Below are 27609 nucleotides of genomic sequence, written 5' to 3'. Positions count from 1 at the left end.
CAGAACAGTGCTCAGATCCCGTCGGATCCGCACTGTTCGGGTGGGCTCGGATTAGCGCAATCCGAGCCCGCTCATGCCTACAGTAGACCACCCTTTTTTGCAGGACAAAGCACTATCAAAGAGGAAAAAATCTTGGAAACAGCGTCAGAAAATCAGATGAAACAGCAGGAGGAAGGTGCAATGCTCAGCAACCTCTGAGCCATATCTTTTTTTTTTTATAATCTTAAGGAAAAAAAAGCGCTGTTGTGCATTGAGGGTCCTGTTAGCCCCTCTTTTGCACAGGACCAGTTACAATTACACCTTTAGTGACAGCGGTAGTTCCACCCACTGTTAAAATTATTTGGTAAAGATTTTGCTTCTATTTGGCACTAGTAACCAACAATAATAGGGATAAGAGTCACTTGGAACATCTAATTCTTAAGGTACCACACATTACCCATTAATTTAAATTGTCAGCCAGCAAACCAAATAATGTGTGAATAGTACAACAAACAGTGAAAGAAAATTGGCTTAGAAAAGTGTTTAGAACACAGGTCGACAGAACCATACCTCCCAACTGTCCTAATGTTGTCAGGACAGTCCCAATTTTAGCACTCTGTCTTGCTGTGTGCCCGGGGACATGTGTGTCCCGCATGTGGGATTTTTGGGAGATATCTTCCGTTCACAGCTGCTCTCTGCAATAAAGTTCAATATAGGGAGGTATGCACAACATATTTAAGCAAAGGATTCTTCTGAATTGAGATACTTCTAACAGAGTATATTTGCCATTAGAAACAAAAAAACTGCTCACTATTTGGGCACAAAGTTTGGACTAGAAGAAATATTGTTTTTGTCATTTATTTCACAGAAAGATCTTTTTCAAATAAATTGCTTAAATATATTAATTGCTTCCTGTGACATACAAACCCTTTCACTTTATTGTTCCCCTTTCTGTCCGCTTTTCCTTCTATAATCCAAACAAAATGAAAAAATATACCTATCAATAAGTTACTGGATTACAAAAGAAAGCCATCTTTGTCCTGAAAAAATAAAAAAATCACGTTGGTATGCTAAAGTTATTTCTCTGTAACTGACAATAGACTGTAAAACTGACCTGGTCCCAAAAGGGATAAATACCTTTGTGCAACAAAGGATTAAAAAAAAAAGCCAAGTAATATAATTCTGGGCCTCTGCCCCAGATGGCCTCTTAACTCTGTACAACAAAACATTTGTTGGCAAGCTCAATCCCTCTTTAACTCATTTAACTTAAAATAAGTGCTTAGGTTACATTTATCCCGAATGAAGGCAAGGATGACATCCTCTGTGGCAGCTTTCTGACCAAACTTCATGGAGTAGTCTAATTATTTCCTGGATTTGCTGCATTACTTCAATTAAAATAATTATCCTCCCAAGGTTACTGTATCTTTTCCATACACTACCTAAACATAGACCCTTCCAAGGTCCACTATTTTTTTGCTGTTTTGAAAAGTTAAATAGTCACCTGTCTTGGAAGGATCTTTGTTTTCCTTAGTTTGAATCAGCAAAACTGAAATTTAGAAAAGGTTTCATGGACTTGTGAGTTACATTATATGCCTTTACAGAGAGTTATGTAAATTATTTTCTAGAATGTTACATACAGTATATTTAGGTTAAAAACACACCCACACACATTGCAAAAATGGTTACAGCCTTATTACCCTAGTGAATGCCAGGTAGATGACCCCCACAAATAACAGGGCAAGACCATTGACCATTGTATACATAGGAACATCTGGCATTGCAAATGGCTAACATGAACATAGAGATCATTTGTGGTTACACTGTACTGCTGTGGGTTAGTTGCCTACTTAATGCATGATGCTATTCTAGAAAGAGATTTAAACCACTTTTGGAAATTGTGGGAAGCACAAATTGTTACAGGGGAGAAAAGTCAAGATCTCTTTGATAGTTCTTTTAGTACTGTGTCAGTGTGTGTCATCTGAAATTCCCAAAATTCTACTTTTTTCAAGCACGGCTGGGGAGATAGAGAATGATGAGGTCAACAGTATATCACAAAGTGATATACCTTCTATAGAGGAAATGAATGTTGTTCAAAGGAATGTGAAGGCACCTGATCTCGAGTTGAGAAAAGACAACTTTGCCTCAGAAGAGTTGAAAAATTCCAGTCTAGTTAAAGCAGGAGAAACTGTAAAAGTTGTTCATAGGAACTCTGAAGTAACTGGTGGTAGGCTTTCATAGTCTCACATGGCTATATGTAAGGACTTGCTATATCAATTGTGGAAAAAAGGGGAAGATATTGTGGAGAAGCTAATAGTCCTGAAACCAAAATTGGGAATGGATTTAGACCTGGCTCATGGATACGTATTGGAAGGACATTTAGAGGTAGAGAAAAGTATTGCAAGTTTTATAGCTGTTTTTTTGGCCAGGAGTCAATAAAGACGGTGAGATGACAATGTCATGTTCAATAATCTTGGTGTGCCCTGGAATAGCCAAATAAAAGTCTATGTTCCGATCTACCATTTCTAACGTGTATTGTCTCTGAGTCGGTGTCAGGGAAGACTCCACGGAGTCTATACAGTCCTCGATTTTTATTTCTGACAAAGTTAATGTCGGGGTTACCTCCACCCACAGCTATAACAAGTTAACATGATAAACTTGCTCTTTTTGCATCTACCGAGCTGCAGTTTACTTGCCATATGGGCTCCATTACCTCATAGGGGCCTTGCCAATGTGCAACTTTCTTTCCTGTGTTGGTACTAGAATAAGCACCTTGCCACCTGGGTTACAGGTGCGTAAAGTGGTAGTGGCTTGGGTATCATAACCCTTCTTTTGCCGTCCTTGCACTTCTGTCAGATGTTGCTTTACTAACGGACCAATCTGTTGTAGTCGATTGTATAATTGGGCCACAAACTGTACTATATTTGGTTCTTTGGATATGTCAGGATCTCTTTCTGGAATCCTAGTCGAGTGTAGATTACCAGTAATTCTTTTGTGATAGTGCTTGATTTAATATTCCTTTGCGGAATTGCCTCAGGGTTTCATGTAGCATAATCAAGAACTACTAATCCATATTGATGCCCTTGGGCAGACTTATCCAAGGGACCCATTAAGTCCATGGCAAATAGCTTGATAAGAACTGGAATTATAGGAAGATGTACCAGGGGTGCTCGATAGTCTGGTTTATGGGCCATCCACTGACACACTGGGCAGGCTTGATAGTATTTTTTGACTACCATATGGATTCCCAGCCAGTAAAACCTCAGGAGCAATCAATTTAGAGTCTTCTCCTCTCCCAGATGCCCCCCCCAAAGGGTGTGTATGGGCTGTAGTTTGTACTAAAGGAACTGGTACTTGTGGCACTAAGAGTTGATGAATTGTTTTCTCCTGTACCATCGCCACCCTATATAGCAAATCCCCTTTTATTATGAAATAAGGTTGTTCTCTGGCCGGTCTCTCAGCCTTCTACACTCCATTCACCTCCACCACATATTTATAAGCATTTTCTAAAGCACTATCATTAAGTTGGTCCCTTGCAAAGTCCTGGAGTAACATAGTCCTGGATATTGGGAACCAATCTTCCCCCTCTGTCAGAACTCTGACTTTCGCCAGCTAGGACTTTTCTCACCAGTCTTTTGGAACATGACGTCAGCCGAGTTGCAGCCAAAGCCTTGTATTCATGCTACAGGTATTGCCGCTTCTCGGCCTCTAACTCCAGCTCCGGGGTATGAAAGGCAGGATCTAGTAGAGTAGGAGGTCCAGCCAGTGACTTAATTTCCTGCATATCCTGACTGATCCGGTCAGTTATAATTTCTCAAGACATGGGACGCCCCAGAATAAGGGGGTATAGCAGCCTTGGGGCTATTGCTGCTACCACTTGCACTGTTTGTCCCGTCACAGTAATGGGAAGACTGACACGGTCATATTCCTCAGTGACCCCGTGAATGCATAGGACTTTCACTGATGGTAACCAGATGGACAGGCCTTCTGGACCCACAATGCCGGATAACAAGTTGATTTCACTACTTGAATCCACCAAATATAAGACAGTCTGTTGCCATGTCAGGATGGTCATCCGGAACAAAAGTGGATTCCCCCGTGGATGAGGTCATGGTGAAAGCAGCAGGAAACCTGGGGTCTAGTGAAATCACCAAACAATCAATCGGTTCTGGACAATTTGTACAATGCCTCTGGAAGTGCCCCTGCTTGCTACACTTAAAACACCTTGCTGCGGTCACTTTGCAGACTGTTCCCACCTCTGGTGTTGCTTTCGACTTTTAGTCGGACCTGGCAACTGTCACTCACCGGACTGTGAGTGCTTCTTCCCGGACATTTAGGAACCGTGGCCGTCCTCCATCCTGAGGGACTGCGCATGCGCAGCCCTTTCTATACCTCCAGTGTATGTTCCTTTAACTTAATTGGCAGATCAGGCAACCTCCCTATATTAAGCACCTGTGGTCATCACCACATTGCCTGATCTTGGAGTCTCATTCCCCATGAGCCTCTGAAGGTGTTCCTGTGTTTCCTTGTTTATTCAGCCCTGCTGATTCCTGTGGTTTCCAAACCACTTCTACCTCTGTGGTTTCCAAACCACTTCTACTACTGTGGTTCCCATACCACTTCTACCATCTACTGTATCATCGTGACTGTGAGCTGATTCCTATCCGCTGCCTCCGTGCACTACAGTCTTCTAATCACTTCAACTCTACCATTTATCATTGGGACTGTTAGCTGATGCCTATCCGCTGCCTCCGTGCACTACAGGCTTCAACCACATCCACTCACCTGTTCATGATTGTGACTGCCAGCTGATTCCTATCCGCTGCCTCCGTGCACTACAGGCTTCAACCTGCAACTCGTCTGTGTTTCATCATCGTGACTGTTTGGCTGATTCCTATCCGCTGCCTCCGTGCACTACAGTCTTCAACCTGCAACTCGTCTGTGTTTCATCATCGTGACTGCTAGCTGATTCCTATCCGCTGCCTCTGTGCGCTTCAGTCTTCAGTCCTTGTCAACTCTACCGTGTTTCCTTGAGTCTGCTGCCACTATTGCTACCCGCTACTCTCCGTGATCATCTGTTCCAGTTCAACTCTGCTCCGGGGTCCCATCGTTACTGCACCTGCTGGTTGCTATTGGTTACCTCCGTGTTCCCGCAGAGACCCGCTGCTGTTACTTCTCAGCGCTACTCATCCATCTACTGCTGATCCGCTCTCCACGCCTTCCTGTGCTCCCTGCTGGTCTACCTACCTGTGCGCTGCACCTGCTAGACCCCCGCTTCACCCATCCAGGGACTTGTATCCTGCTGGCCTCCTGCCCTTCAGGTATCTCTGCACTCCTGTCTGACTGCCTTCTCCTGAACCACGGTATGCATACTTCCCATTGACTGTGCTGTGTATTGCATACCTTGCTGGACTGTGTTGGTTCTCCTCTGGAGTGTACTATCTGCTGACTCTACTGCCATCATTGACTGTGTTATCTCATGCTGGATTACTTCAAGAGACTTTCTATATTGGCAGTGTTGTTCAGTCATTTATACATTTATATTGTGCATATTACTGTGGATCAAAGTCAAGGTGCCCGTGTATATATTGTGTTGCAGTCTCTCCCCGTGCACCTCCTCACATATATATTCAGTGGTACAACTTGCTAGTGGCAGACCACTGACTCCTGTTTACAGTTTCACCTGTTCCAGTATCCTCTCACATAGCAGTGGTACAACTTGCTAACGCAGACCACTGACTCCCCGGATACCTCCACTTGGATTCCATTCCTTCACTCAGACAGCGGTACAACTTGCTATCCGCAGACCGCTGACTCTCATCACCTCCTCGTTTCTGTTGGACATTCCTCCTCACTATAGCAGTGGTACAACTTGCTACCGCAGACCACTGACTACCTTCACGTGTCCTTTGTCCATACAGTTCCTCGTGTATTACTACCTCCATATTGCCAGTGCTGCTAGTCATAGACTTTCCTGAGCATCTCATCATCTGCTATTTCCTGTTCCGTGATCACCCTGCTACCAGAGTACCATATTACCACCTATACTGCTCTGGTAAGCCTATCACCTGGTGATCCCTGGGTAAAGACTCCTAGTGCCCGTGACAGTAAGATCAGGCCATGACAGACCCAGATACGGAACCTACCGCTAAAGAGATGCTGCAGCATCTGGTCAGCCGTGTGGAGCAACAGGATGCTCGCCAACAGCTGTTACTTCAATGTTACCAATCGTTAACCTCCCAAGGAACATCTGGACAGACTGTTACAGCTAGTATTGAAGCTCCTGTGCTTTCCTCCGTTTCCCCAGTGCCATCCCAGGTGTCTACAGCTCCTACGCTTCACCTGCCTACTCCGTCAAAATATGACGGGGACCCCAAAACTTGTAGAGGTTTCCTTAACCAATGTTCAGTCCATTTTGAACTCCAACCTCAAAATTTTTCTACCCATCGTTCCAGAGTGGCCTATCTTATCTCATTGTTTTCTGGACAAGCCCTGGCTTGGGCCTCCCCTCTGTGGGAAAGAAACGATCCAATTCTACAAGATAGTGCCAAATTCATTTCCACGTTCCGAAGTGTGTTCGATGAACCAGGTCGTGTGACCTCCGCTGCTTCCAGCATTCTTCGTTTGCGACAAGGCTCCCATACAGTAGGACAGTATGTCATTCAATTTAGGATCTTAGCCTCTGAACTTCAGTGGAATACTGAAGCATTAGTTGCCGCCTTCTGGCAGGGGCTCTCCGATAAAATTAAAGATGCACTGACTACCCAAGAGCTTCCTTCGTCACTAGAAGATTTGATCTCTCTTTGCCATCGTGTAGACATGAGATTTCGTGAAAGAGAATCTGAGAAAACAACTTCTGCTAAAGCACCTCTTCGTTTAAACCCTCAATTTCGTCCAGTTTCACCTTCTGTGATTCCCATGGAGATAGGACGTTCCAAATTATCTTTAGAAGAGAGGAAACGAAGAGTAAAGAATAGACTCTGTATCTATTGTGCTGATTCCACACATATGCTCAGTTCTTGCCCTAAGAAATCGGGAAATGCCAGGCCCTAACTAGTTCTGGAGAGGTGAAGTTAGGGTCCCTGGAGTCCTCTCCATTGTCTATGAAATCTAAAGTCTGCGCTTTCGATGTTACGATTTCCTTTGCTACCAAATCCTTTGAGTCACAGGCATTGATTGATTCCGGAGCAGCAGGAAATTTCATTTCTAAATCACTAGTGAATCAATGGTCCCTACCAGTGATCACTTTAAAAACACCCATTACTGTGACGGCTATAGATGGATCACGTCTCATCAATGGTCTCATCACCCAGAGTACGTCTCCAGTAACCCTTCAGATTGGTGTACTACACCATGAAGAAATTTCGTTTTTAATTCTTCCAGTTACGACAAGTCCGATTGTCTTAGGCCTTCCATGGCTTCAATGTCACTCTCCCCAGATTGACTGGCGCACCCCTCAAGTTACGTCTTGGGGGTCTGAATGTCACCATCGTTGTCTCTCTCAAGTTATTCCTCTTAAAGTACAGCAATCTTCCATCTCATCTTCCTCCCCGGGACTCCCTCCTCAGTATGCTTCATTTGCCGATGTGTTTGATAAAGCTCAGTCTGAACGTCTTCCTCCTCATCGTTCTTGGGATTGTCCGATCGACCTTCTACCTGGCAAGACTCCTCCCAGGGGTCGGGTCTATCCTCTCTCGTTACCTGAAACTCAAGCCACATCTGAGTACATACAGGAGAATCTCCAGCGTGGGTTCATTCGACCTTCCACCTCTCCCGCTGGAGCTGGGTTCTTCTTCGTCAAAAAGAAGGATGGATCATTACGCCCTTGTATAGATTTTCGTGGACTCAACGCCATTACTATCAAGAATCGGTATCCCATTCCGCTGATCACTGAGCTATTTGATCGCATCAAGGGAGCTCGGATATTTACTAAGTTGGATCTTCGTGGTGCCTACAATTTAATTAGAATCCGTTCCGGTGACGAATGGAAGACCGCGTTTAACACCAGAGATGGGCATTACGAATATTTAGTAATGCCCTTCGGGCTGTGTAATGCCCCCGCTGTTTTCCAGGGTTTCATCAATGAGATCTTTCGGGACTTATTATATGTATGTGTCGTTGTCTACCTAGACGACATATTGATCTTCTCACAGGACCTGCCTTCTCATCACCAACATGTGGCAGAGGTCCTCTCCAGACTACGGAAAAACTCGTTGTTCTGTAAATTGGAAAAATGTTCATTCGAGTTACCCCAGATTCCCTTCTTGGGGTATATAGTTTCCGGAGTTGGCCTGAAGATGGATCCAGACAAAGTAAATGCTGTACTACATTGGCCTCAGCCAACTACTCTTCGTGCCATCCAGCGTTTTTTAGGTTTTGCCAATTACTATAGACGCTTCATTCAAGACTTTTCATCCATTGCATCTCCCATTGTGGCCCTAACTCGGAAAGGGGCTAATACTAAGCAATGGTCATCTGAGGCTCTCCAAGCCTTTCAAATCCTCAAAGAGTCCTTCTCGTCTGCTCCCATTCTGCGACAACCTGATGTGACACTCCCCTTCTTCCTAGAAGTAGATGCCTCTAATGTGGGCTTAGGAGCTATTCTCTCCCAACGCTCGGAGCAACAAAAATTACATCCTTGTGCCTTCTACACTCGGGGTCTTCTGCCCGCAGAGAAAAACTATACTATCGGGGACAAGGAGTTGCTGGCCATCAAAGCTGCATTAGAGGAATGGAGATACTTGTTGGAAGGAGCTCGCCATCCGGTGACGATCTTCACGGATCATAAGAACTTGTCATATTTGCAATCTGCTCAATGCTTGAACCCTCGTCAAGCAAGATGGTCTCTTTTCTTTTCCCGTTTTGAATTAATTATAACCTTCAAACCAGCTGCTAAGAACAAGAAAGCTGACGCTCTATCTCGAGCTTTTGTGACGTCCTCTGATGTAGAAGAGGTTCCCAACCATGCTATTCTAGACCCCAAATGTATTTCTCTGGCTGCTTCATCCACCAAAATGCTACCATTTGGGAAGACCCTCGTGCCTCCTACTCTGAGGCGGAAAATCCTTTCGTGGTTCCATGCCTCTCGTTTTTCTGGACACGCCGGTGAACATAAGACCTTTGAGATTCTCTCTCGTAGTTACTGGTGGCCTTCAATGAGGAGAGACGTCAAAGAGTTTATTGCTTCCTGTGATTTATGTTCTCAGTTCAAATCCTCCCGCAGAACTCCAGCAGGGTTGCTGCGACCACTACCCATTCCGTCCAAGCCTTGGACCCATATTAGTATGGATTTCATTACTGATTTGCCACCAAGTAAGAATCACAATACTATTTGGGTAGTGGTAGACAGATTTTCGAAGATGGCTCATTTCGTCCCTCTGTCCGGTTTACCTTCCTCGTCTACTCTGGCTGAACATTTCATTAAAGAAATCTTCCGCATCCATGGATGTCCGTCTGAGATTGTGTCAGATAGAGGAGTACAATTCGTTTCCAGATTCTGGCGGGCCCTTTGTAAAACCTTGGGCATACGATTAGCACTCTCATCGTCTTACCATCCGCAATCTAACGGACAAACGGAACGAGTCAATCAAGATCTTGAGACTTTTATTAGGATGTTCTCTTCAGCCAACCAAGACAACTGGGTAGAATTGCTCCCTTGGGCTGAATTCGCCCATAACAACATGTACCATGAGTCATCATCCAAAACTCCATTCTTTGTGGTCTACGGTCACCATCCGTCTTTTCCGGAATTTCCTGCCCTCCCGCCCACCCAAGTTCCTGCTGTGGAGACTGCTTGTCAGACCTTCAAAAATATCTGGTCTCAGGTCAAAACCTGTTTAAAGAAGACATCTAACAAATATAAGTCTTTCGCAGATAAGAAGAGGCGGGCTATTCCACCACTAAAAATTGGAGATCGTGTCTGGTTATCTACCAAAAATATTCGTTTGAAGGTTCCATCTATGAAATTCGCCCCTCGTTTTATTGGTCCATATAGGATCATTCAAGTTATCAATCCAGTATGTGTTAAACTTCTTCTTCCTAAGAATCTTCGGATTTCCAATGCCTTCCATGTGTCCTTGCTCAAACCTCTCATCATCAACCGTTTCTCGACTCCTTCCTCAGCACCGCAGCCAGTTCAAGTTCATCAGGAGGAGGATTTTGAGATTACTGAGGTATTGGATGCAAAAATTTCGCGAGGAGTCCTCCGTTTCCTCGTTCATTGGAAGGGCTTTGGTCCTGAAGAGCGTTCATGGACCAAAGCTGAAGATCTTAATGCTCCTGCCCTTCTGAAGAAGTTTTATTCCAAAAATCCGGACAAGCCCGGTTCCAGGCGTTCTGTGCCCACCTTTAAAAGGGGGGGTACTGTCACTCACCGGACTGTGAGTGCTTCTTCCCGGACATTTAGGAACCGTGGCCGTCCTCCATCCTGAGGGACTGCGCATGCGCAGCCCTTTCTATACCTCCAGTGTATGTTCCTTTAACTTAATTGGCAGATCAGGCAACCTCCCTATATTAAGCACCTGTGGTCATCACCACATTGCCTGATCTTGGAGTCTCATTCCCCATGAGCCTCTGAAGGTGTTCCTGTGTTTCCTTGTTTATTCAGCCCTGCTGATTCCTGTGGTTTCCAAACCACTTCTACCTCTGTGGTTTCCAAACCACTTCTACTACTGTGGTTCCCATACCACTTCTACCATCTACTGTATCATCGTGACTGTGAGCTGATTCCTATCCGCTGCCTCCGTGCACTACAGTCTTCTAATCACTTCAACTCTACCATTTATCATTGGGACTGTTAGCTGATGCCTATCCGCTGCCTCCGTGCACTACAGGCTTCAACCACATCCACTCACCTGTTCATGATTGTGACTGCCAGCTGATTCCTATCCGCTGCCTCCGTGCACTACAGGCTTCAACCTGCAACTCGTCTGTGTTTCATCATCGTGACTGTTTGGCTGATTCCTATCCGCTGCCTCCGTGCACTACAGTCTTCAACCTGCAACTCGTCTGTGTTTCATCATCGTGACTGCTAGCTGATTCCTATCCGCTGCCTCTGTGCGCTTCAGTCTTCAGTCCTTGTCAACTCTACCGTGTTTCCTTGAGTCTGCTGCCACTATTGCTACCCGCTACTCTCCGTGATCATCTGTTCCAGTTCAACTCTGCTCCGGGGTCCCATCGTTACTGCACCTGCTGGTTGCTATTGGTTACCTCCGTGTTCCCGCAGAGACCCGCTGCTGTTACTTCTCAGCGCTACTCATCCATCTACTGCTGATCCGCTCTCCACGCCTTCCTGTGCTCCCTGCTGGTCTACCTACCTGTGCGCTGCACCTGCTAGACCCCCGCTTCACCCATCCAGGGACTTGTATCCTGCTGGCCTCCTGCCCTTCAGGTATCTCTGCACTCCTGTCTGACTGCCTTCTCCTGAACCACGGTATGCATACTTCCCATTGACTGTGCTGTGTATTGCATACCTTGCTGGACTGTGTTGGTTCTCCTCTGGAGTGTACTATCTGCTGACTCTACTGCCATCATTGACTGTGTTATCTCATGCTGGATTACTTCAAGAGACTTTCTATATTGGCAGTGTTGTTCAGTCATTTATACATTTATATTGTGCATATTACTGTGGATCAAAGTCAAGGTGCCCGTGTATATATTGTGTTGCAGTCTCTCCCCGTGCACCTCCTCACATATATATTCAGTGGTACAACTTGCTAGTGGCAGACCACTGACTCCTGTTTACAGTTTCACCTGTTCCAGTATCCTCTCACATAGCAGTGGTACAACTTGCTAACGCAGACCACTGACTCCCCGGATACCTCCACTTGGATTCCATTCCTTCACTCAGACAGCGGTACAACTTGCTATCCGCAGACCGCTGACTCTCATCACCTCCTCGTTTCTGTTGGACATTCCTCCTCACTATAGCAGTGGTACAACTTGCTACCGCAGACCACTGACTACCTTCACGTGTCCTTTGTCCATACAGTTCCTCGTGTATTACTACCTCCATATTGCCAGTGCTGCTAGTCATAGACTTTCCTGAGCATCTCATCATCTGCTATTTCCTGTTCCGTGATCACCCTGCTACCAGAGTACCATATTACCACCTATACTGCTCTGGTAAGCCTATCACCTGGTGATCCCTGGGTAAAGACTCCTAGTGCCCGTGACAGCAACTTTGTTTGTCTGGGCCATATTTTTGAGTGTAAAACCGGTCAATAGATGTTGCAAGCTCTTCAAACAACTAAGGGGTGGTCTGTGGAACCCATCTCTGTAACTCCTGACTTAGGTTCCGCTCACAAAGGTAGATAGCCAGGATTTCTAACATTCTGACAGGTGTGTTATGGTTGAGCTCCAACCAACTTTTTGTTAGCTTAGCCAGGTCTGCCAGCTGAGCACGCATTGCGTAACCCAGTCTAAACAGCCAGTCATGAAATCCTTGCACTTTCTCGGGCCCTGTCACCCCTATCTATGCCCAAAATGGTGGCCTTTAGTAGGGCATATCCATATAGGCCTGCTGGGCTTAGCCCGTCAAATAAGGAGCCAGTTTCTTCACCCATTCACCTGTTGGCCACTTAACATGTGTTGCTGTCCTTTCAAACAATAACAAAAATGCCTCAACGTTGTCAGAGGAGGTCGGCTTTTGCAAGACAACGGCTTCGTTCTCACATTGTCGGAGCTGACTAAGCTTGATGACGGCTAGAATTTTGCCCTGCTGTGCCTGCTATGTGGCAGCCACATTAGTTAAAGCTCAGAGGATTTCCTCCATCTTGCTATTTGATCTGGCGGGATAGCAAAACTGTGCCTCCCTTAGCATACACTAGCAAGCAAACGGAAGAAACAACAACAAGCAAAAAAAACAAACATTTTTTCCCTCATATTTTTAAATGTTAGCTAGCAGCTACTACATTTTACTTCCAATGAGAAACAGACAGAAGTACAACAGAGAAAACACAGAAAACATAACAACTTTTCTCTGGATATTACTTTGTTTTTAAGCTTTTGTTGTCTGGATGGCTGTGTGGACAGCTGTGTTGTTGGCTGTCCTTTAAGATTACACGCTGATACTACATTGTAAAAATTAACTAATAAGAGATCCCTCATTGCTTCTTAAGCAGTAGCTGCTTTATTTTGGCATAAAACAGCATAAACAGCATAACACAAATGGTAAAGATTCTACGGCTTCGTAACACACCAGCTCCACCCCCAATCTCTCACTAACGCCTGTCCACTAATCAGCATTGGGAGCCCCACCCACCAGATCCCACAATCCTTTTATACACACACACACACACACACCATAATAATCACACCCTTGACGTGCACCTACCTGTATGTGATCTCCTCTCTCAAGATAACAGCAAAATCACAAACCCTGACTGCACCTTTCCCTGCAGAACAGGTCCTATTCTGGTTAACTTTTTCACTATATATATATATATATATATATATATATATATTTATTTACATGCACTTTCGTATATCATAGTACATTAACCTTGTACATACACATCACTCCCCATTGTATGCATACTAACACACAAACACACACAAACCTTATTAATGATAACACTTACTTTATCTGTTCAATAGTATAGATGCTCAGGCTCGGTTCCTTGGAAACCGACTACACCCGAACTTAGGGGCTCCGAGTACCGAGGCCAAACGTCATTGTGATGTCGTCGGATCTCACGAGTTTTGGAATCCATAAATACCGCCCTCCATGACGATCTATCGCCATTTGAGAGAGAGCTACAGAAGGTGTAGCACAGAGTGTAGAGCAGTTGGGCAGGCAAAGATAATAAATTGAAAGAGGAGGGTGGTAGCAGTGTTAAAGAAAGTAATCAGTGACATTCACGAGAGCTCCATAGCGCCAGTGTTAAATCTCATTGCAGAAAAATACAAATACTATTGCTGCTGGCAGGGTTGGTGTAATTCTGCAGTCCAATTCTACTGTGTTGTATAGGTAACACACAGGAGAGCTCCTAGCTTTTCCAAGACACCCAGTGGTGATGCAGACGAGTCAGCACAACATTTTGACATTTGCTCTGCTCTAAAAGAATTGCCTAAAAATCGGGACAGCTCTGCCATAAAATGAATTACAAAATTTATGAGGAAGGCCATTGTCGGCAATTACATCAAAGTACACAGACTTCTATGATGGTGGATTCCAGCGGGGATATTGTTTGAGGAAGATGTGCACAATGATGAGTGTGAATATGATGACAGTGTAGATTGCAGGTGCTGAAATCTAGCTAAGAAAAGGGAGCTACCTGATGCTGGTATGCCTGGTAATATTTTGGGTAGAATGGTGTCTTGGCAATTATATGTTTTTCTACAGTTAGCTTTCACCTTTTTTTAGAGGTGTTTTTTTTTCTTTAAAAAGGTACAAGTTTTTTTATTTACATTTTTGCTTTCCCGGACCTAAAAATAGTATGCACTTGAACATAGACTTTAGTACATGTGGTAGAATGATTAGTATCATCATGACTGAGACTGGAGAGTGACAAGAACAATGCCACCCCTCCTGTTTCTGTATGAGCTATGGTACAATAAAATGTAACTGCAGATTTAGACCAAGCCAGGCAGGCCTATCATTTCTATTTCAGCAATTACAATAAGCAATAGAGCTCTTCTCATTTGGTGTTATCTATATAGTAGAGTAGAATTTGCCTACAAATTCTACAGACAAGCCTGCTTGTCTTCCTCTTCATCAATGACTCTCAACAATTGAGCACTCATCTTTGGCTGTATATTAGACCCTACCCTTTGTAGTGCAAATTCCGAAAAAATTAGGATTTCAGCAATGGAGCTTTCTCTCACACTGCTACCACCCTCCTATTTCAATTCTATCACTTTATCTGCTCTATACTCTGACCTAATCCTTCACTGTCCCTCTCTCAAATGGCGCTAGATCGCCGTGGAGGTGGGTATGTATTGATTCCAAAACGTCACAATGACGTTTTGCATTGTTTTGGAATCCGAATAGGCTCAAGAGTACTGAGCTGACTCGGCTCGGTAATCAGGAACACAAAGTTCGGCTGGGTTCGGTTTTAAGGAAACCGAGCCCGCCCATCTCTAGTAATAGTGACAGAAGACCTCAAGTAAAACCAGCTGCATTAATAGTGGATATTGGATGCAGATCTAATACTAGCATAGTCCCCATGGCGTCTGTGATCCGCTTTGCGACTGGGTGACAGTTTTCTTACTTTCTTCTTATAGCAAAGGATAGTTTAACAGCAAATTGTTGTAAACTACTAGTAGTATTCTTCTGGGTTGAAGATCGACCCCCAGCAGCAGCAGCGGGACTAACGCTCAATAATTCTTCAGAGGAATCATGGTTAGTGGAGGAGTCATCTAGCCTTAGCAGCTTGGATGCAGGAATAACTCCCATCACTTGTGAGGAGATTGATAATGAAGGTGTTGGGGATGTAGAGTACAGGTACTGAGATCTAAATGAGAGAAGGGAGGTAGATGATGCTGGACTGCTTGTTGTTATTTTTTTAACAGAAGTTTCTGATTTTCCCAACAGCTTTCCATGAGCTCGCTTCAAATGTTGTAACTTGGATGAGGATCCTAGATGGTTAAGGTCCCTACCTCTACTGAGTGTGGCTTTACAAATGCTATAAATGGCTAGACAACTGTCAGAATTTGTGTAAAAATAATTGCACACATAAGAGGTGAATTTTTGGTCTTATGCCCAGGCATGACAATGGTCTTTTTCTTATCATTGGCAAGAACTGCTGCAATCTTTGTTTAAAAGTGTATGAAAAAAATATTGTGACCTGTGGTCAAAATTGACTGCAAATTACTTTAAATTAGTGTTATTGAGATTAATAATAATGTAGGATCAAAAAAAAGAGCAAAATTATGTGATTTTAGGATATTTTAGCAATTTGTCTAAAAAAAAAAATACAGATCCAAAACCAAAACCAAAACACACAACAGTGGTTTTGCCAAAGCCAAGACCAAAACTCCAAGCTAATCCAGATCCAAAACCAAAACCACTTCACGGGGGTCAGTGGGCATCTCTATTGAATAGTGGTAGAGGCTTCTCTACTTCCTGAAAGTCTCCTTGGTGCTGCGGAGGTGGGAATAGTGGGATGGGGAGTGAAGGGAAAAGAGAAATATGAGAGAGAGAGGGAAGTGAAAGCACTTACAATGAGGTGGCCTGTACCAGGGGAGGGGGCAGCTAGCAGAAAGAGCAACAGTGCATGGGTCATTAGCACCACCCTCTCCTGCAGAAACAAGGAAGAGGAGGAAGTTTCCTTTTCTTCAGACCTGCCTAGACAGACCATTATCGGACCTACCTGGGAAGACATACACAAGCCTGCACCAGCACCTATGCTACACGCTCTTTGCCTGGCCCCCTATGGAAAGGTGGCAGAGCCATCAGGCTCTGGGCCCACTAGGGATTTCCCTGGTAACTTGGTGGGAATATCTGACACTGAATATCACATATATACCATTATGAAGCACATTGTTCCAAAATACTTGCACAATTACAGATGTACTTGGGATCACAAAACTGCTGATATACAATATACAATAGGAGTTTAAATAGAAAGGATTGTCACAAATTTATAGATGAATGCTAATTAAAAAAAAAACCCACAGATGCCTGTCTCGGTTAATCAAGTTGTTTTTATTTTAATTTTGAGAACAGTTGATTTTCTCTTATTATTATTTATTATTATTATCCTTTATTTGTTAGGCGCCACAAGAGTTCCTCAGGCCGTACACAGCACAAATAGTAGACTATACAGGGTGGCACATACCTGAACAATAAACAAAAAATACCAAAACTTCAGAAACTTCAGGCAGGCTAATGTCGTAAAGACGGAGCAGAAGAACAGGTATGAAGACAGGAGGGAAGAGGGCCCTGCTCAAACGAGCTTACATCCTAAGGGAGGGAAAACAAAACTCAGGCACAAAGGGAGCCAGTAGAAGTATGGGGAGAGAACAGGGGGCCGGGCTGAGAGAGGGGAGAATGAGCAAAGGAGATGAAGGGGTTAGGTGGAAGGTTTGGTAGGCTTATGTTTATTTATGTGTTTGAGACTGTCTTTATTACATATGCAAAGTACACAGAAATATGTTTCTCTGCTGATATGCAACTGTAAAGTGCAAAATGAATCCTATGTAAAGAGTAAGACCTGATATCTGCCAGCTAAGAGTATGTGCAAAATGAAGCCTAAATAAAGAGTTAAAATAGTTGTGTGCCCTCTGAACACCAAGAAACACACAATGCTATTATCTAATTTCTATAATCTTACTTGCAACTTGAAATCTAATTTTTTTCACAGCTCTGCAAAACTAGGCTGCTAGATAAGCCTCCTCTTTACTTTGCAAGGAACTCCCATCTTCTACTCAACTCCTCCCATCAGCTGGTGTGAATGCTGTCATTTTGCTTTGTAAATCTAAGCACTGTGGCAGACATTTAGTGGCAGATTCAATTTGATGTGAGGTGACGCGATGTGTCTCTGGAACCGTTCGCAGAGACACATTGAATCAGAGATTTTACAGAAATTTCTGCTCATTTTTCTTTGCATCCCATAATGGAAAAAATGAGTGGAAATCTCTTACAGTAATAACCGGCAATAGGCACATCTGAACATCAGCGGCACCTAACGCCAAATTGAATCTGCCCCTTAGGTACATTTGCAGAAATCTAGGAACATGGGACCTCAAAAGAGGCCTTTGTGCTGATCCTCAGCAGTTTTGCTGATTGGAATGAGGCCCACAAAATAATTTACTTATAATCATTTTGCTATGTTGCTCCAGCCGAAGGGTAAAGAGTCCCACTGAAGTGAATGATAGATGCAGTGAGTATAGATTATGATGGCAGTTATTTTCTAAGTCACTACATTATGATACTGTGAACAAGATGAATAATTTTGTGTTACTTAAATTAAGTAAATTAAAGTTTTGAAAAAGTTGCAGAGTTATTTAAACGACAACTAAACCATACAATTGAAATGTTCATATATAAAGCATGACAGCATGATCACCTTGACTATCATAAATACAGAGATGAATGAAATTTCAAAACTGTTCCACAAAACATCTGCCTCATTCTGCATTTGCTGAGTTGGCCCAATATGCATACAAAATTTAAGTGCTAAACAGTTGCACATACAAATCGCAAGATGCAAGTAGCTCTGCACCAGTAGCATATGCGCCATTCTTCCAGCAGGTATATATACATCCTGCTGCACACAACCAGGTCATAAGCACAAAATTTATATATATATATATATATAATTTCATAGCCAAAAAATAGTAATTTTAAAATATGCCCACATAATCATATAAAATAGGCATGATTAATAGGAAAGTGTGTATCAGCTTCAGAGGTGAATTCATAGTTAGCCAATCAGAACGAGAGAAGAAGTAAGCCTGTACTTGGTATTTCCCATATTATAAATGGTACCAGCTACATGGCAATATAAATGCCCATATATGTATACAAAATAAAAGGACACTTGTCATCAGCGCTTATCCTTAACACTGCCTATGTGCATATTTTGATCAAAACATTTAAGCCTGCATCCAAACATCAAGGGCACCTCATTGTATGGACATCCTCTACCAGGGGCAGATCCAGGGAGGAGGGCGGAGGGCGATTGGGGCGATCACCCCCTCCCCCCAGCACACTGTCTGGAGTTCTCCCCTTGCAATGATATTGTTCATCTAGGCTTCTGTCTGTGGATTTCCTCTCAATTTTAATATCTAGCAGGTCATACTGAAAGCTGAAAAACAGTAATAACCTCTATATACCTGTGCTGTATTCACTTCTCTGTGTAAGTTATTATCTTGTATTCTACTGTAATTACTGTTTTCGGAGACTTCCTCTGAGCTACATTATGTAATAATGATATTGCTGTGACCCTTGTTGAATGTTGTTAGAGATTAAGATTCGAGCTTTTAAAGTCTCCAAAAGGGTAAAGTTTAATGCTGCTTTCCCCGGCCCACACATCCAAGGTGTCCATCTTTGGCTCAGAGACTTGCTGCGCTTATAGTAAAGTAACTATTATACTAGTGAACACATTTATTGAAAAGTTTACAGCTATCATTCTTGTAACATGTCGCTTGTGCTAGAGTGTGTCGTGTGTTAGTTGGATGAAGTACACAAGATATTAAGGTCGGTACTATTCACGACATGCAACTGTCCCTGACTGTCGGGCATGATGTCATCATCACGTCCTGATGCTGTTATTGAGTAGTTGCGCCAAGAAGAGCAGCAGACAGAAAAGAAGACGATAGAAGAAAAGAAGACCATAGAAAGGTAAGCAAAGAATGGTATGATGACGGAAGGCAGTGTGATAAAGGGGCCCAGTGTGATAAAGGGCCCAGTGTGATGAAGGAGCAGCAGTGCGATGAAGGGGGAGCACTGTGATAAGAGGGCCCAGTGTGATGAAAGGGGCTTAGTGCATTGAAGGGGGAGCAATGTGCTAAAGATGGTGCAGTGTGATGAAGGGGGACCAGTGTGGTGAAGAAGGCCCAGTTTGATAATGAGGCAGACATATCTATTATTTGTTGCTCTTGGTGTTGTGATTTTATAGCTAAATAGTGTTTTACTTAAAATAAAGCAAAGAGCAGACCTATACTACAATACATTAATTTGCAAGACACATAGGTCCACAGGGTCCACAGGAGTCTGTTCTGGAGAGGGGGAGGAGTCTGGATTGGAGAGGGGAGGAATCGTGACTGGACAGTGGGAGGGGCGAAGATTTATCTGTAAACCGTCCCCCCAAAAAGAAAAGTGTAGATCCGCCCCTGTCCTATACTGAACTATATGCTTTAAACACCATTAAAATTAAGTTAAAATCAGATGCATTCACCTCCCAGGTATAGGGGCTTACATCTAGCAAGGGCTGGCTTGTGAGCCACACCCAAATGTGCCTTAAATAGGCTTGATGGACAGCTGCTAGTGCTGCGGACCATCATCATTACCATCATAAAGGTATTTGCACCAGCCTCAGGTACAGTACATCCAACTCATTATCAGACCCAAAATGCTGCCACAACTTTTACATGAACAACATGACTTTCAACTGCAGCTCTATATTGAAAGAAAAAAAAATTGCTATGCCCCACCATTACAGACAACTACAGCTACATCCCATATCTTAAATTGTAAATGGGAATAGTTGTGACAACCAACTAACAGAGCATGCCAAATATGTTTTTTGTGCTTGCTGTCACATCATTGACCCTACCCTGTGCATTTATAAAGCTGTCTACGTACTCTACAAAACATTTTTTTTATCGTTCTAGCCAATAACATAACATTGGTCTTACTCTGCTGTACACCACCCTAATAAGTAATGAACTACTTCTCTGAAGGTCTAGAAAGTGTTAGTTATGGTTAAATAAAACAGCTATATCATATAAATTATTTAGATCACTAGTGCACATTTTTAGATATATTAATGTCAAAAAAGGGCTTTACATACTCTTTAAGCGAGTTCAAAGTTCATTTAATTTTTGGACAACAGAAAATACTGATATGTGGTTTATTACCTGTAACAGTTGCACACCCTTAAGAGCATGCTGTTATCTGTTTAACTGAAGTCCTTCACCTACCCAAATTATTTAAAACATGCAATCATCACAGTTTAAAAATACAAGATAGCTTCTCATGAATGACAGTAGGAATAATTATACACAACAGAAACTGGCAGGAACAGATGTTGAAAACATTGTGTTCTTGTAAAAGATTTATTATACTACACTATGTAAATATGCATTCGCACTCCCTGGAAAATATAGTCACCTGAATGAAACATGTTTCAAATATTTCAAAATAGACATTTGTTATTTTCTAATCTAGCCTTGATAAAAAAAATACACTGTATTCATATCAATCCAATCGCTAAATTTTCCCATCATCTTTAAAAATAAGAATTCATGAAAACATTTTTTGCATTATTGTAAGCATAAAAAAAACTATCTTTAAAATATATTGTTTTGTAAATCCTGTAAACAAAAGCTAAACAATAATCTGTCACATTCTGATGCATTTCAAAGTTGGGTACTTTTCTTAATAGAAAAAATTTACTTGTCAATTACTTTTAAACAATATTTAAAGTTGTCTCTGCATGATGGGCATTTAAAATATTACTTGGTTTAGATCACAGTTGTTATTTCAAGATGATGCCCCTTCTATAAAGCATGTTGTCGATTTGTATTTTTTTGTGTCTTACTGTTTATGCATATGTCTTGTGGAGAAAAGTTTCATTTTCCCATGATTCATTGCTTGTCCTGGGGGTTTCAGTGAGAGAGCCAGGAATTGTCTTGTTAAAAGACCAATGCTGGCAGGTCCGGTGGCTATACTCCGGACCCACCAGCATTGCATCGCTCTTTTAATGACGCCACTGTGATTGGCGACATTGTGAATGTTGACAATCACACTGACAATATTTTCCACCTGTCTACACCATGCAAGTGCCGAGATTTACACTGTCTGAATAATGTACCCTAGCCATTTTGTCACTGCAGTGATTTCAAAAAGACATTCCCCAGCACAGAACAGTCCCAACGAGGGGCAGAAAAGAAGCAGATTTATTAGATCCAGTTTACACTGAATACTTTAGCGCTGGAAAAAAAAGGTGATACATCAAACAAATCAGGGTCTCCCCAAATTATAATATAACAACAAAAATCTGAATAAGTTAAATAAATAAATAGATACATACAGATTGTATCTTCAGCCCTAAGTCTTCTTAAATAAACTAGGCATATTTGGTATTGTTATACTCAAGAGAACAAACTGATTACATTTTAGGTAAATAAATGGGCTGGCATTAATTCGGTAAAGGTAACAAAAAACTTCACAAAATGTATTTTTTCCTTTAATTTTTTGTGCCCTTCCACCAAAATTGACATTATTTCTGACAAAAGGGGTGCAGACCCAAACTTTGGCTTAATGTTAAAGGTGGAAGGAACCCTGTGGTCATAAAGTGGTTCAACAGTACTCCTCTAAGGGGCTTTATTAAAGAAATACTTATGAACGAGATACCAAAAGTATCGGATACCAATCTTCTGTACAGAAGCTGTCACTTCTTAAAATACATCTCCTCTGGTACATTTTCACTGATGAACCCCAAGCAAAGTGAATGAAAGAGTCTGTCTGTAAGCCTTTTAATTTTTACTTTTCAGTGAAAGCACAATGGTAGTTTCAGGGCTGCGTGTACAAGAAATGTATCTTACACCACATTTTCATGGGTGACCTCAACCAGAATTTTACTATTGTAAATTAATTAATTATTGCACCTACTTTATTTGAGATATATATATATATATATATATATATATATATATATATATACAAACATATGCTTCTTTAAAGATATTGCAAGCCACCTAGAGGCCTACTTATATGTAGAAAACCAAATTCTAACACAATGGGCCTCTAAAGGGTGCAAATCATGCTGCGATGCAAGATGGGGAAAAGTTGCCTGCTTTCGTATGCAGAACACAATTACTTTTACATTGCAATTTAAAGATGAGCTATGCCCCCCTCACAGCTGTGCATCTGTCTGCACATTTTCATTTAAATCTTTTGCTGTCTAACATGCTTTTGACAAGGTGCAAAACTGCACCTTCTAGTTGGATATACTCTTCACCTAAAATGAAGCCCAAAGCGGGTGTTGACTAGGTCATAGAGGGCCTTAGGAAGCTTTTTGCGCTGTGTATCTTTAGAGCCTCTGCTACATTTAGGCACCCTTCAGTTTATCTATACTTGCCAACCATCATTCATTTTAAGATAACTTTAGTTTTCACTTGTGAGTTAAAAAAACTTAACCATCAAATGTAAAAATATGAAAACCTATTGACATTACAAAATCATTACATCAAACCAGATTTTAATATCTGCATATGATATAGTCAACCTGTCACATTTCCATTTTTTCATGTCGTTACTGCTTTTTCCTCAAACAGTTGAAGTTACACAAATTCAGTATGACAGAGGAAAATGTATAAACCTCAAATCACCTGGCTCAATTCACTTCAAAGTAATAAAATCATTATTTTAAACCAAGTCAATCTTAAAAGTATTCCTTCTGAGGAAGAGTCTCTCAATTCAACAAAATGTTGCATATACAGTTGCAACTTCCTGTGTCAAAGTTTTCAAAATTATTTGAACATTAGTAGTTGTATTTTCATTGAATCATTTGTTCATTTTTTATTTTAAGCTGTCACTGTCTGCCATAACTCTCCATTCCTGGGTTCTCCACAGCCGGTACACATCTCACGACCCTCCGTTTGTCTGCAGCCAAGTCTGTCCCCACCACTAGGGGCAACAGTGAACACCAGACTTTCGGAGCAGACTCCTGGTTTTGTTGTACTGGCTGGAAGGTTTCCTAACACTTTGCTGGACTAAAGTACATTACCCCTCAAATTCTAGTCTTCTTGCAGCTGCTGCATTCTCCTACATGCTGTTGCAGAATCCCGAAAATTACCCTAAATTTTTCGGGACACAGACAGCATCTCCTGCATGTCATTGTAATTTTTTAAAAGTTCTGTACCACCAAGTTGATTGTGTGAGCAAAACAGGAAATGTGATTGAATTCCCCCCGCTCTAATGCTCTAACAATATTGGTGGCGGGATCAAAATATATCCTCAGGAGTGTCCAAGCAGGATTAGCCATGTTGCAATGACTCCCTTAGTTTTTGTAACAGACTGTCAGCTATATGCCTCTTAGTGAAGCTGCTGATACACAGAGTAGCCTACTTCTGAAAAACTTGGTTACATGCTGCTGGTGAAGGCGAATCACCAACCCAGTGGGCTGTCACAGTCATATAATCTTAAATTTGCCCAGTTCCGCTTGTCCCCATATTTGTGGTCAAGTGTACAGTGGGAAGAATGGCATTTTGTAGCCCAATAATTACATTTTTACGAACTTTCTGGCAGAGGTGAGGAATAGCTAGTAAAATGGTGTCGTGATGGAATTTAGTAAAAGGGACAGAAGACCTCAATTAACTGTCTTAAACCAGCTGCATTAATAGTGGATATTGGATGCAGATCTAATACTAGCATAGTCCCCATGGCGTCTTTGATTCGCTTTGCGACTGGGTGACAGCTTTCTTACTTTCTTCTTATAGCAAAGGATAGTTTAACAGCAAATTGTTGTAAACTACTAGTAGTATTCTTCTGGGTTGAAGATCGACCCCCAGCAGCAGCAGCAGCAGCGGGACTAACGCTCAATAATTCTTCAGAGGAATCATGGTTAGTGGAGGAGTCATCTAGCCTTAGCAGATTGGATGCAGGAATAACTCCCATCACTTGTGAGGATATTGATGATGAAGGTGTTGGGGGTGAAGATTGCAGGTGCTGGGATCTAGATGAGAGAAGAGAGGTAGATGATGCTGGACTGCTTGTTGTTTTTTTTTTAACATAAGTTTGTTTTTCCCAACAGCTTTCCAGGAACTCGCTTCAAATGGCGTAACATGGATGAGGATCCTAGATGGTTAAGGTCCCTACCTCTACTGAGTGTGGCTTCACAAACGCTACAAATGGCTAGACAACTGTTGTCAGGATTTGTGTAAAAATAATTGCACACATAAGAGGTGGATTTTTGGTCTTAAGCCCAGGCATGACAGTGGCCTTTTTCTTATCACTGGCAAGAACTGCTGCAATCTTTGTTTGAAAGTGTATGAAAATAATATTGTGACCTGTGAGGTGGTCAAAATTGACTGCAAATTACTTTAAATTAGTGTTAGTGAGGTTAATAATAATGTAAGATAAAATAGCAAAATTATGTGATTTTAGCATATTTTAGCAATTTGTCTAAAATAATACAGATCCAAAACCATAACCAAAACCCAAACATGAAGCTAATCCAGATTCAAAACCACTTCACGGGGGTCAGTGAGCATTTCTACTTCTCTATAGCAAAAACATCAAGGATAGGCTGATATTCTGCAACAGGTACATGGATTGGACTGCTGAGGACTTTGGTAAAGTCATCTTCTCTGATGACTCCCCTTTTAGATTGTTTGGGTCATCTGGAAAAACACTTGTCCTGATAGGAAGAGTGAGCGCTACCATCAGTCCTGTGTCATGTCAACAGTAAAGAATCCTCAGACCATTCATGTGTGTGGTTGCATCTCCGCCATGGGAGTGGGCTCACTCACAATTTTGCCTAAGAACACATCCATGAATAAAGAATGGTACATTGTCCAAGAACAACTTTTTCCAACCATCCAAAAACAGTTTGGTGATGAACAATGCCTTTTCCAGCATGATGGAGCACCTTGCCATAAGGCAAAAGTGATAACTAAATGGCTTGGGGATCAAAACAGCGAAATTTTGGGTCCATAGCCAGGAAACTCCCCGGACCTTAATACCATTGAGAACTTGTGGTTAATCCTCAAGAGGCAGGTGGACAAACTAAAACCCACAAATTCTGACAAACTCCAAGCATAGATTAGGCAAGAATGGGCGGCCATCAGTCAGTATGTGGCCCAGAAGTTGATTGACAGCAAGCCAGGGCGAATTGCAGTGGTCTTCAAAAAGAAGGGTCAACACTGCAAATATTGACTCTGCATAAACTTAATGTAATTGTCCATAAAAGCCTTTGACACTTATGAAATGCTTGTAATTTTACTTGAGTATACCATAGCAACATCTGACAAAAAGGTCTAAAAACACTGAAGCAGCAAACTTTGTGAAAGCCAATACTTGTGTCATTTTCAAAACTTTTGGCCATGAGTGTAAGTAGCTCCTGCTTGGAATAATTTCTAAAATCTATTTATTTCAATGCACAGTCTGGTTGTCACTAGATCTTATGTTTTAATGAAAATTTCTAATTAGTTCCATTTGTGGTGCATGGTTTCTATCGCAACAAGATGAAGGTTATATGCAGTAAATAAAATATTACTGCCAGACAGCTCTGGTGTTGAACTATCCTAGCAAAATATATCACATTTTCTAACAAGCTAAACCATAAAACTTATTAGAAGTCCAGTAAAAATGTAAATGTGTAATAGCAAAATGATAAAAAATGTGAAGACTTACATTTTCTATTAGCACATTTAAACACAGGCAGTAGGCTTAAGGAGGGAATATTGATGGTCTTATTTGCATAGAGGCAATGGCTTTATAGTGCAATACACTAAGAACTATGGTAGTGATTAACTAGCTACAGAATTGTTCAGCTGAAGTCCAAGTGGCATAACCTAATTTCAGTATTAGTGGTCACATTTTTGCCTGTTTACCTGACAGCTACCAATACATTTTTCATGGTTTAAAGTGTAATTAAACCTGAAAAGAATATTGAAGTAAGTTGCTCAGAATGGTAAACTGTATTGTCATGACTAAATGACTTGATTTGAAAATGTAATATTTTCTGCAACTAGGAGTGGCCAGCAGGGACAGAATAAAAAAATAAAAATAAAAATATAATTGAATAAAATTAGGAAGAGAATATAAGTAAACAATCAGTTTAGGGGATCACGGGGTAATTTACGACGCAAATCCGCAACGCCTTATGGGCCTGATTCATTAAGGAATGCAAAAGATAATCAGGTTGGGAGAGTTTAGAACTCTTTTAATAAGAGCAGGCAGATGCACCAGCTAGTTACCGTTAGATGTTTCTTAACACATCAGTTTATTAAGGATCCAAGTAGCGGTGCAGATCTTAGTAGCTTATACATGTAAATGTGCAGAGGTGCAGTGAAAATTAGTTTAACATACCTACTCTAGCACTTCAACACTATGTCCATACAAAATTATAAAGTTAAAAATAATCAACTTCATCCTGCTTTTTCTCTCCTTTATCTGTCTCCCTTCTATCATACTGCACCCTTCATCCTGCTTTTTCTCTTCTTCACTTAACTTTCTATTGCATTCTTTCTTCTCTTCTGTATTCTTCTCTTCTTCTTGTGGCTGGTTCCTGGGCAATCCGCACTCAACTGTCGGGCGTGATGACAGCCCAAACCAGAGCAGGGACGTGTGAGCCAATCTGGTCTGTTAAATAGGTCTTTTTTTTTTTTATTTACTTTGTTTTGGGGCAGAGAAGTGGGGCATGGCAGAGGCCAGAAAAATTGAAGTCGCAGGCCTTATATGTTCCCAAACCCTGTTCTAAGAGGTACTTATTAAGGTACTTACGATTCAATTGCCTTGTTGGCATACTTGCCTGACAAATGTCCAGATCCATCATAAAGTGTATTATATTGAGACCTTTATTAAACATTTTAAGAGGACTAACATGTATTTCCTCTCATTGTAGGGTATATGATGATTGTACATAGGTGCTTATCAGGGTATAAATAATTTCATAGCTTGAGTTATTTAAATATGAAGGAAAAAAATAAGGTTTAAGGATTAAAGGAGCAGAATATTGAGAGTGAATAAGGGATAATCAATATACAGCAGTGGCATGGTATAGCAGTCTGTAACTGCTATTTTTAACAGAAATCAATATTTTCCTCCAATGTTTATTACAAACTTGGTTTTAAAGATTTTGCTAATAAAACTAAATAAATCTGTAAACATTTTATTATTCAGAATCACAGAGAAAACATATAACAGTTTTTAATGTATGTCATTAAAACTTACAAGTAAATTTTATGAACATGTAACCCATTGAGTGCCTCGCTATACACATTTTCTATCTCTTTCTA

This window comes from Mixophyes fleayi, chromosome 3 (genome assembly GCF_038048845.1).
Source record: "Mixophyes fleayi isolate aMixFle1 chromosome 3, aMixFle1.hap1, whole genome shotgun sequence".
NCBI classification, from domain to species: Eukaryota; Metazoa; Chordata; class Amphibia; order Anura; family Limnodynastidae; genus Mixophyes; species Mixophyes fleayi.
The sequence above is the reverse complement of the archived record's forward strand: the minus strand, read 5'-3'. Positions refer to the sequence as shown.